We start from the raw sequence: 12,588 nt of genomic DNA on the forward strand, positions 1-12,588 counted from the left end.
CAGCCAGCTCAAGCTTAAGAGGAGCAAACCATCACCCTCAAGGACTCCGGGAAGCTGACGTAGTAGACGCCGGATGCAAACAAGCTCCGGAGAAGCTAGCGTGATGACAAATAGCCGATGATGGAACTCTAGATCTCTCTAGAGGACGAAGAACTGCAAGGTGATATCTAATTAGGTTCCGTGCAACAAACAACGTGGAAGCAGAGTTTCAGCAAATAGCCGGAAACCTGTACTAGATCACTGCCGGCAGCTAGCTTCTCCAACATCAATCAAGATTGTTCAAGGGATGAGATCATGAGATCATGAGAGAGAGAGGGGGGAGGATGGAGGGAGGATCATTAGGATAACACAACAATTAACCGTGAGCGCAAGTGGCTAGCACAGGATCGGGTCAAGGAGGTGTTGCAATTTTTAAGCTTCAAAGGCATCGATCAACGACTAAATGCGCGTGCACGTCATGCAGCCCCCTGAAGCATCTCCGCTCGCACAGGAAGTTGTGCGTTGGGCCCTAGCCAGCTATGCTAATTATTGCAGCATAAATAAGTTCAATATTCACAACTCCAAAAGCCATGAGCAGGGAGTTACAACAGATACAGTCAAAGCCTCAAAGATAAGCACGTTGGATCAAATGACCAGCACTTTTCACTGTTTATCATTCATTTGTCTTTCTTGGTTCTAATAAAAACATTATCTTTTCATGAACACCGCATGCTCACAATGTTGAAAATTCAGACTAATCTGATACATTTTCGTCGTTCCGGCAGCATCCGCCTCTACCTACCCTGAATAACCCAAGCATGGTAACTTTGCTTATGTTGTCTTTCCAGTTGCAGGGCAAAGGATATTTGCTGAGTGATTACTTTAAACTATCATGAGCTACTACTCCAGAATAGTTAGTACTAACTCTGTGACAGAACCTCCCAAATTAAACCGGCTTAAGTGCGCTAACTATCATCTTAAGCGTTAATCAAGTAAACACGCACTTAAAACGGTGTAATCCGGCAGCCTGTTGGGTTAAGGATCGAAAACACTGGAAGTCTCGCACGAAGACGAGCACAGATGATTACAAGCAGATAAAAGTTCTCAAATTTAATTTACAATGCGGAGTTTTACCAACAAGTTTACGTAAAATATCAGAGTTCGAAATGCAGCGAAATTAAATAGAAGTTTAGTTTAGAAAAACAACGATTACTACGATGACGTGAGGACGTCACATCGAGCCCACCGATGTGAATCCTGGTTAGCTCCAGCCAGTAGTAGTTACCTGAAAACAGGGTGACAACAAACCCTGAGTATACTAATACTCAGCAAGGCTTACCCGACACGGGTATACTTAGCCCACTATCTAGACATGCAAGCTTTTGGCTCTGGAGTTTATTTTTGCTGGAAAGCGACTAATGGTGGATCCTTGCTTTCAATATTTTAGCTCACGTTTAATGTACAAATATCAACTAGGTTTGCATAAACATCTAGAGCAAACATGGTACATCACATTATATTTTCCAAGAGTATCATAAACATATATTCCATCCTCGTCTTTCAATTCTTATTCCACTTCTTTACTACGATGTGACGCAGTGACCAAGGCTCTCATATCCGCGAGTCACGGCGAATCGATCCGATTTAACCTTGCAAGGTGGACCTAACTCACAGGACACATGCAAACCACGCCGGGCCACACGCGTCAGCTGTTTCCATCATTACCACGACACCTGAACCACGCCTGCTAAAACCCAGGTGAAGGACCCCTCACGGCGAACTCCCGGAGAACCCGGAGGCGACATCCAATCCAACACCCGCCATCATCCCACGCCCAGCGTAGCAGGACAGAATTCGGAGTATCGTCGTAAAGTGGTACACAGTTTACCGGTTTCGACTATCTCCTACTTCCGGTATGTGGTTAGTACTGTTCAATCCTCGGTCAGCAGGGCCAACAACGGTACGGTCCTCAATCGACACAGGCGGAGGCTTACTTTCCAAACATTCCATATCCGTAATCCAATTCCTCTCCGCCTGGTCTCCATTTTTCTTTCCTCACAGATTCATTCTCAAGCCACTTTTCCATAAGTAACAAAAACCTATAGCTCGCGAGTGACAACAATCACTCGACTTCTACCGGATCCTAGTTAAGCATGGCAATACTAACGACACCTGTCTACTAGTATAGACTCATAGGTACCTAGGGAGAAACATGCATACTAGGGTTCCATACAACTCCTAAAAATGTAAATGCACAAATACTTAAATAAACATTGAATACTCAAATTAGGGGTTATGCTCCGGGGCTTGCCTGGGTTTGACACAAAGTCAGTGAGTTAGCTTGTAGTCTTGCACCGGCTTGACATCATCCCAGTCCAAGCATGCACTCCAGTCGGTCCTTTCATCTTCTGGATTGGTCTCCACCCGTGCACCATCTTCTGGCTCGGCTTCACATTGCCCTCCGGTTCCACATGTCGCACATCTAGTGTACCTAGATGATATGCAACGATGCAAATGCAATGCGACTAAAGGAAAGACATGACTGGGCAATCATTTATCGAGCAAGCACCGCATACACACTAAAAAGGCAACTGGGTTGGTGCTACAACACGAGAGTTCATTCAAAATTTTTGGCCTGAAGTGTTTCCTACTAAAAAGCATTACTAGCTTGCTTAGAAAAGGTTAAGCAAAGATATAAAGCAAGAAAGAACAATTAGGACAATTTATTTAACCAGCAAGGCATAAAAGTAAAATAAATACAAGCAACCCATGAACTAGTTCTCGCGAGGTTAACATAACTTATATAGGACTAACTTATATTGTTGGAATTAACAAGCAACCATGATTTTCCAGCATGTATTGATAACAGGGGCTAATTAAATTTAACCTCAACATGACATACAAGTTAACTTAACTCAAATCATTGCAAGCACTCACCAATAAGAATTTGCCAAACATGTCTAGTCAAACAAGGGTTATTATACTTCACCCAGAAATGACATAACTTGATGGATTGAAACATGCAGAAAAGAATGGCTTAGCAATACTTTTGGAAAGTGAAAGATATAGCTAGAAACTAAACAAATGCAAAAACTTAACTTGAGGACATGATATAGCAACCAAAATTTGCCAGCATGATGAGCTATTGATAAACCATGCAAGAATATTTTGCCAACATTTATTGACAACAGAAAACATTTAATTTAGCCCTAGCAAGACAACAAAACAAAAATAGATTTACAAACATACACATAGCTTCTGGTTCTGAAATTTTTACAGTGAACTAAACATGCAAAGAGTAAGATACTACATAAATTTCATAATTTTTAAACAGCCAGAACTGCAGATATTAAATAGACAAGCTAAAACAAGCATTATTCATGATTAAATCAAAACATCACAGAAACATTAAACAACCAGCATGTTAAATATTTTTCCTAAGTTATACATGTCAAAACAAAGCTAACCCAACAAGTTTTACAATTTTTACATTTTTCTACTATTTACTATGCATTTTCAAAGCTTGCAACCACTTAAACTAACATTTAAAATAGGGCAAAAAATATTTAGAATTTGAAGATCAACCTGTAAGGAATCCAACAAATTTTAGTTTGCATTTTTCTAATTTTTCTATGATTTACTATAATTTTTCAAAGTTTCAGCCAATTTATTGCAAAAGAGCCCTTCGCAGCACTATTCCTTTGAGTCTATACTTGTGCAGAAAACCCCCTGGATTTGTCCCTATTGCTGCGTGGGGTCCCTGGTCGCGATTTTTGAGCAGAGGAGTATGGAGAACGGCGATTCAGGCGAGGGGAGGGCTTCCCGGCGACGAGGAAAGGGTGGGGGAGTACGAGGGACGCGAGAGCTACCTGCGGGTGGTCTCGGTTGACGCCGGGGTGGCCGGAGGAGGGCCCTCGGCGGGAGCAGGGGCTTGGCGGCGGCGGTGGCGGCGTGGGGCGGCGGTCCGGCGAGGCTGGGCGAGCAGGGATGTGTTGGGGACCTTCAGTGGGCCGAGAGGGACCTGTTCCGGGGCTCGGCTCGAGCAGAGGTGGTCTGGAGGGGAGGGTGGACGGGGAGCAGGAGCTCCGGGCGGCTCCAATGGTGGCGGGTGGTGACTGAGCCTATTCCGGCCGTGGGGTGCTCACCGGCGGCGATGGAGGGGTGGATGAGCACGAGGAGGTCGAGAGCTACCCATTGGTGGGTTCGGACGGGGTTGGGGGCGGCCGGAGAGGGGTTCTCCACGGAAGCAGGGGCGCGACGGCGCTGATGGCGCGCGGCGGCGCCTCTGGCGCGCGAGCAGGGGCTCGGCCCGGCTCTAGGAGGAGTGGAGTAGGTGCGGGGCGAAGCGAGGCGGCCTAGGGCGCAGCAAATCGGCGGCAGGACGGTGAGGGGTGGCCGGCGCAGGGCTCGGCGATGCGCTGCACGAGCTCGGCTCCATCTGAGCTCGAGGAAAGGAGGAGAACGAATGGAAAAAGGCTACGAACGTCGAGGAGAGCGGCAAAGCTTCGAGGCGCGACGACGTCTGCCGCGACGGCCGACGCGTGGCGTGGAGGGCGAGGATCGCCGGGCGGCGACGCGTGGGCGGCATAAGCGCCGAGAGCAGATAAACACTGGAGAAAATGATTCAACGAAACTCAGCTCGATTTTGACCGTCCAAAACTCAAAATTTCATATAGAAACTCGAAAAATTCCAAGAATGAAAGTTGTTCAAAATTTAATTTCCTCCAACTTTTGTTTCAGGAAAAACTTCATTTGAAGATTAAATCATAGTTTAAAATTTGAAATTTTGAAACCAACTCATTAATGTCCATTTCAAAGCGAAATCAAAAGTTTTCTTCAAAGTTTGTGCTGAAACTTGAAAAATCATAACACGAAAGTTTTTCACCACTCCAAACTCTACAACTTTGGTTTTAGGCAAAAGTTGATTTGAACAAGAATTTCAAAGTTGTTTTTAAAGCATGTTTTATTGGGGTGAAACCTAGACATCATTTCATGTGTTAACAAGCTAACAAAATGTATTTAAATGATTTTATGCATGCACAATTAGTGTTAATGACGATATTAAACACATGATTAACCTTAACTACAGGTGATTAACACCTGGGGTGTTACAAACTCATACATATTATGGTGTTTAAGCAAGATCTCAAAAGGCCAGGCAAGAAGGTGTAGATTACCAAATATTCAATTAAGCTCCATTGGGTCAGGCTGAGGTATGCACATCAGAACTCATATTTTTTTGTTGTTACTACACAACTTATCTTCATCTTGACTGTATGTACCAACGGTATACAAGTTTGTCTATATAATAAACTATTTCCTTAATTAAAATAGAACCTTACAAATCCAAAATACAATAACATAACAGAAAGTACTAATCCAAGCAGGTGCGGAGGGCACCGGCAGCGCAGGTTGCACTGGGAAGCAGGTGATGGGGGCAGGGATGGAGGTGGCGCCGGGAGGCAGAGGGGGCCAAGAACGAAGGAGACGCCAAAACGCACGCGGATACAGGGCTGGCCATGCGGAGGAGGAGAAGGAGAGGGTGATTGGATTAAGGGTAATACTACCTACAAGTCAAAAAAACATTTTGGCATTGACACAATCCTCATAACTTTGATTACTACAACAATACACTTTAATAAAACTAAATAATTTTAAATTGACATTAAAAAAACAAACTTACAACTATCTCAAAATGATATCTAATTCAAACCTAGAGGGGGTATAAAAAAATACAATTTGATTCACAAAACACAACTTTGAGTCTTTGAGTACTACTTTTATCTAAAAATATCAAAACATTATAAAAGGTAAACTTTTATAAAATTACAAGTAAAAAAATTACTTATATATATTAATATATTCACACTCAAAACCTCAAAATTATTTTATAATCAACATTAAAACAACAAACTTAGAACAATCTCAAAACTTGAGGGAATATGAAAATATAAACCGAATTATTATATGGAGACAAAATGACTCATCAAAATTGAGGTAACACTTTAACATATCTTGATTTTACTAAAAGCATATTGCTTTATGAGCCAACATAAAAAAAGGTTGTAACCTAATAGATACTTACATCTAGCCGCACGAGTAATAAATAGAAACAATTAAAAAAAGGTAATGTTAGAAATAGGAACACCTAGCCGCGCAAACGCGCGGGTGGCCTTCCTAGTTCAACCTAGTACGAGAGGAACCATTGATTCACACAATTGGTCATCGCGCTTGGTTGAAATGCCAGTGGCGTGAAGCTACCGTGTGTCGGATTATGACTGAACACCTCTGAGTCAGAATCAATGCTAGCAACCGGCGCTTGTGCCTGCCGCTCGCCCCGACCCACATTAGGGCGTTCGCGCCCCAAGGGCCCGTGCCATTGGCTCAGCCTGTCCGGCCGATGTGCCGTGGCAGGCCGCCACGAAGCTCCCTTCTTCACGGGCGGCGGGTTGAATCCTTTGCGGATGACTTAAATACGCGACAGGGCATTGTAAGTGGTAGAGTGGCCTTGCTACCACGATCCACTGAGATCTAGCTGTAACACCCAAAATCAATTTTTTTAAAAAATTAAATGTTTTAATTTCAAAAAGACCTTTTTGCCTTGTTAAAAAAATGTATCTTTTGCTTGTGTTAAAAAAACAAACATCTCTCTCTCCCTCTTTCTTTTCCAGCCCAGCTCAAACCCTCTTTTCCCCTCCCTCCCTTTTTCTCCCGCACAGCCCACCTGGCCCAACTCGCCTCCCGGGCCCAACTCGCCTCCCTCCTGCTCTCTCTCACCACCAGGTGGGGCCCGCATGTCGGACCCCTCTTCTTCCTTCGGCTGCCCAGCTCCCCACCGCCGCGCGCACTGCCGCCCGCCCGAGTGCCTGCACCCGCTCGCCTCCAACTCCACCTGAGCCCGACTTGATGCCGCCATCAGTGCCGCCACCATCCCCTCGCCTCCTCCCCTCCCTCAGTCGTAACCGTTGCCGCCATTATGGCCATCAAGACCGGCCATCGAGCTCCATTGCCCCTTCTCTTTCCCGGCCTTCCTGCTCCCTCCCTCGCCCTATAAATGGCACACCCGGGCTCTTGCCTCGCTCCTTTCCCTGCTCCCGGACCTTGCGTCCCCTTTCTCTACCCCATAGCGCCGACGCACGCCGCGTCCGGAGTGCCGTCGTCGTCGATCTCCCGCTCCGTCGTGTCCCGTCGACTTTTAGCCACCTCTGGAGCTACACGCCATGGTGAGGATGCCCCCAGTCCCTTTTCCCCTCTTTCTCCCGCACCAGCGCCACAGCAATTCCTTGCCGGAGCACACCGTCCGCCCCTCACCGCCGTGAGCTCCACTCCGGCCACCGCAGCGCCTCCCCGACAACTAAGTCCAGACGGCCGATTCCAGCCATCCGCCGCCACGCTGCTCGCCGCGTACGTGAGAGGACCTTGATGTCGCCTAGAGGGGGGTGAATAGGCGCACCTACAGATTTTCACTCAAACGCAGCGGATTAAATTGACTGTCTGCCAAACCCGGAACTTCCGGGTTTCAAATCCGGAACTTCCGGATTTGGGCTAGACAGTAGGTGAACTCGGAACTTCCGGGTTTGTCAATCCGAAACTTCCGAGTTCACTCAGAACAGAGTGAACACAATAAAAGTAGTGCTAGTAAATGAATATAAATTCAAACCCCAATTGTAGAGTCTGCTCAGTGAAGTTCCTTAAGCAGGTTCACACATATCCAGCATTCACAAAGCAACAATCTCTCCAAGACACAAGTGTCTAATGGAAAGCTCCTCAAATCCTAGTCTCCGTTGAGGAAGCTTATATCGACCCCAAGGTCAAGCTATCTCCTCCTTCCACTATGTGATCATACGCCCTTATGGCACAAGATCGGTGCTGCAACAAACTTACCGCTGCTCACCACAATCTTTAGGAGCTAGCCGGCGACACCTAGCCATCTAGGAGGCTTCACCTCCAAGAGTAACAAATGCGAACCACACAAATCACGGCTAAGCTCAAGTGCTCAAGGTTTGCTGTGCTCTTTAGTGCTCTCAAGCATTCACTCTCTCAACCCAACTCAAGGATATACTCTAATCACACTATCTCACAAAGAGAGGTTGGGGAGAGCTCAACTATGACTACCAAACTTCTTGGGACGACCAGCAATGAACAGAATAAAGCCTGAAACAGCAGCCCACCAAGGAGAAGGGGTATAAATAGCTAGTCCCAACAAAACTAGCCATTATGTGACAGTTAGAACCCGGAACTTCCGGATCCTATAACCCGAAATCTTCGAGTTTTCAAACCAACTAGCCGTTAGTGCTATAGGTGCCAAATCCGGAACTTCCGGATTTGCCCTGGTAGCAAAGCTAAACTGTGCACGTGAGGCTTTTGTGTCTCTTACAACTCACTAGGGTTATTTGAGCACTGAGACTAAACTAAAGACCATTATGATGCATCCCTCTTGATAGTACGGCTGTGACATCCCAAAAATTCACCAACTTAAATAACAAGCCAAAAATAATTTTCAAAATTCTTTTTGTCGTTGGGCTCGACCCTTCCTGTTCAAACCCCTAATTCCCCGAAATCTTCCCCAGTCCCCACCCATCACTATGTTCCCCTCGTTCCGCACATGCCGCTTTCCTCCAAAGCCGCGGCACGCGCCCGCGACCACCGTGCATGCCCGTCCGACGTCGTGGTCGCTGCCGAAATTTTCGCAGCGAATCACTCTCTCTCTTTCTCTCTCTCTCTCTCTCTCTCTCTCTCTCTCTCTCTCTCTCTCTTTTTCTTCTTTTCTTTTTCCCTCCCCTTTTCTTTTTCCTTTTCTTTTCTTTTCTCCCTCCCTCTCTCCTTCCTTCCCTCTCCTTTCCCACGCGCTGCAGAGCAGCCGCTCGCCGCGCCGCCGCTCGGCCCGCACGTGACGCGCGCCGCCCGCTCCCAGCCCCTGCGCGCGCGCCCCGGCCTGCCCACGCGCACGCGTGCTCCACGAGAACGGGCCACCTGCCGCGCCGCCCGCTGCGACGCTCACCGCCGCACCGCTCGCCTGCCACGCCTGCCCACGCCACGCGCCACAGGGCCGCCATCACCGCCGCGCCGCTTGCTGCTTGCCTGCGTCGACGCCCGAGCCCCGCGAGCAGAGCCACGTGCGCCGCCCCGCCCTCGCCGCCGCCCACACGGCACTGCACCCACGTGCGCCACACGCCACGCCGCTCGCCGCGCCGCCCGCCGTGAAGCGCAGAGCCGAGCTGTGCAGCTCGACCACGCCACTGCCTGCCGGGACGCCTCGGCACGCTCGCCGCTTCAGTGCTACACCACCCCGGTGACGTGACTGTTCCGGCAGCGCCGCCCCCACACCATTAACGCCGCCCTCGAAGCTCGCCCCGCCGGCCACCGCGCGGCCCCCTCCTCCCCACCGCCTCTTTTCGCCTATAAAAGGGCCCTCGCGTCGCCCTCGAGCTCCACATCCCAGGCCACCACCGCCTGCCGCCTCCCTAGTTCCCTAGCGCCGCTGCCAGGAGCCGCCTAGCGCCGCCGCCGCCGGTCCTCGTGGCCTGCCCTCCACACTCCACCCCAGCCGAGGTAAGAGGGGGAGTCGAACCCCCTCAGTCCTCTCTCTTTTTTGCCCTCGTCCCCGGCCGCCACCATCCCCCAGAGCGCCGGGATCGACGCCGGTGCCGAGCGCCCTTCCCTCTCCTCTGTTCTGCGTGGGGAGAGGAAGGAGAAGGGATTTTTGCCCAAAGACCCCCGCCTTCCCTCTATTTGCTAAAGAACCCCACCCTTTATAATCCTTTTTCCCAAAAAGGCCCTCCCTGTTTTCCTTTTTGCAAACAAACCCTCCCACCATATATACTTAATTTTAAATAAACCCCTACACCTTTTTAGTATGTCCCGGATATTTCCAGAAATTACGATCAAGCCCTTCCACTCTTAGAAAATATTTACAAATAGGCCCTTGAGTCCCGATTTAACCCTAAATCCCTCTCTAACCTATCATTTCAGGCGCCAAACAACTCCCGATCGACCTGAAACTTTACCACGCCTTTCATAACATAATTTTGGCCATGCCATTAGGAAACCGTACAAAAATACTATTCCTATCCCCAAATCTTAATTGTTTCCGAATCGAGCTCAACGATAAATTTTTTATTTCTTTTTCTTGATTGTGTGTTTGTTTGTATGCGCCGTAGATCATGGTGTGAACGAGGGAGAACCCATCAACGAGCAGTACTGCGAGCAAGCGAACGAGGATTAGCTCCGCAACCCCGAACCCGAAGGACAGTACCTCGAGCAGGACTTCCCGGAAGGCTTCGAAGACGGCAAGTTCAATCCCGCCCTTTGATGCATGTTTTGTCCCAGTTTTTATAAACACAACCTATTGGCCTGTTTTATAAAATTGCATATGTCTTGCCTGCTGAAAACATGGTTTGATAGCCACCCCTTGATTTGTTATAACTATTCCTTGACCACCTAGATTAATGTCTGAATGCGTTTGGACGTTAATCGCTGCTAGAACGCTTAGGACCTTAAACTCGGTACAATTTGTTTTATAAAAAGAAAACGTGTGAGTGTGTGTGGGAAGGGAAAATATGGAATTTTTGAAAGATGAGTTTAGACGGGATGAATGGCATTTCTGTGTGATTTGCCGAATGGTGTGCTCGTGCCTGTGTGGCAGAGCAAGAAAGGGAGATATCCATCTTGTCACAACTAAGGACCGAGTTGGTGTCTCATCTCACCTAACTCCACTATCGTGCAAACCACTCGACCGTTGTATGGGCAACGGCTTAGCATAAACCCCACTAGTTAGTCTGATAGCCATCAGGAGAGCTGAGAGCAGCGGGTGATCAAGGAGAAGGGATTAGCTCTGTGTGACTTATGCCCCAGTTAAAACCTCTGTGATAGGTCAATGACCCCTTGGTGGATCCCGTGATGGCTAGTCAGGTCTAGCTAAGGTGGGTAATGGCTTTGTTGGGATCTGCACCGACACTACGGTGTTCGAGCTGCGGTACCCCCAGGTGGGTAAAGTTGCACACCTCTGCAGAGTATAGAATCTATTCGAATAGTCGTGCCCACGGTACTGGGCGAGTTACGGTGTGGTCACATAACTAGTGTTTATTTTGGGATGGGTTGGCGTGAGTTGTTTTGGAAAAGTGTCCGGCAGTTGTGCCGTGTGCTACGGCGGATGAGGAGTCCGGTAGCAACTTAAAACTGGGATCCTGTGTAGATCAACTTTACGTGTTACTCGGTACCAGAAACTTGTTTTGAAAATCCTTTCTTTCAAATGAAGCCCTGCATAAAAATTCTCTTTCCACAAATTAAACCCTAGCCTTATCCTTGATTTACCCTATGCATTATATTCTGTATATACCCCTCCGTGGGTGTGGTTGGACTTGTTGAGTACATTTGTACTCACCCCATTCTTAAATTTTTACAGAGGAAGATCCAGACTTCGTTCCCCAAGACGTCGAGTAGAGGTTCCGTCCTGCACCCAACCTTGCCTGTGGATTAGGGTCACCCGCAGGAGGTTCCGCATGGCGCAAGACTCTGACGATCCCCTCTTCGTAGTTAATATCGTCGTGTGGGTGTTAGTCATAATCCTTGCAATAGTGGCGCTTCACTGCCCACTTCCGCGTAGAGGTGTACGGTGATGTATCATCTGATGTAATAAAAGTGTTATCAGCCTCCTGGGACTGATAATGTATCACTCTTAAGTCTTCTCTTTTGAGGGGACACTTCAATGGCATACCTAAACTCAAGATCAAAGATAAATTATATTTCAATTTCTTGAGCTTCTCATTTTCATCTTATGCCGTGCCTTGATCAATCACAATTTGAGGATTGCATCCAACTTGGCTTCTTTACTTTAAGCACGTCTTCCTTGAGCTAGTGACCTTGAACTTTATTCTTTGAATGAAATCCACTTCTAGTTCAAGTCATCGTCTTCACAATAAGATTCTAGAAAGATTGATACTTGCCAACATGAACACCACACATGATCAAGATTCTTCAAGTTGAACCCAAAGAACATTTCGTCACCCTAGCATCGGTTCCTCGGCACAACCACAATTGTTTTTCTCCAAGCTTAGTTCCTAGAAACCCATTCTTGAATTCCAACTCTTCATCCTTGCATCATATATAGCTTCACATAGTCTTGTATCACATTTAACACACAATGAAATCCATTTTGATTCACAAGCAATTTTTCTTCTCTAATGAATGACACTTGTCAATATAAAATTCTTTATGTCTCTTAGAATTCATAGACTAGATCATTATTGGTTTCTTTGCTCATGCCAAGCCTTTGCTTACAGAGCCTCTAGAAACACGCCTTTCGATCCCATCCATTTATTCTCAAGAGCCCTCTTGAACTCACATTGATTTTGCCATTATAATGAACATCATTTCTTTCATGCTTGTTTGATCATCAACTATCTCATGTATTTCTTGTGACAAGTTTCTCCAAATGTGAGACTATGCCTAAGCATACACCTTTGTCTCATTCACAATACCTTGACTTGTCACTTTGAGTACCACATATATCAACAAGCTTTATTTGGATATACGATTAAATTCTTCATCGTTGATTCATATCTCAATTTATCTGATAACCGTTGCTTGTTAATATTCTCATACTAGAAC

This window comes from Panicum virgatum, chromosome 2N (assembly GCF_016808335.1).
Source record: "Panicum virgatum strain AP13 chromosome 2N, P.virgatum_v5, whole genome shotgun sequence".
NCBI lineage: Eukaryota > Viridiplantae > Streptophyta > Magnoliopsida > Poales > Poaceae > Panicum > Panicum virgatum.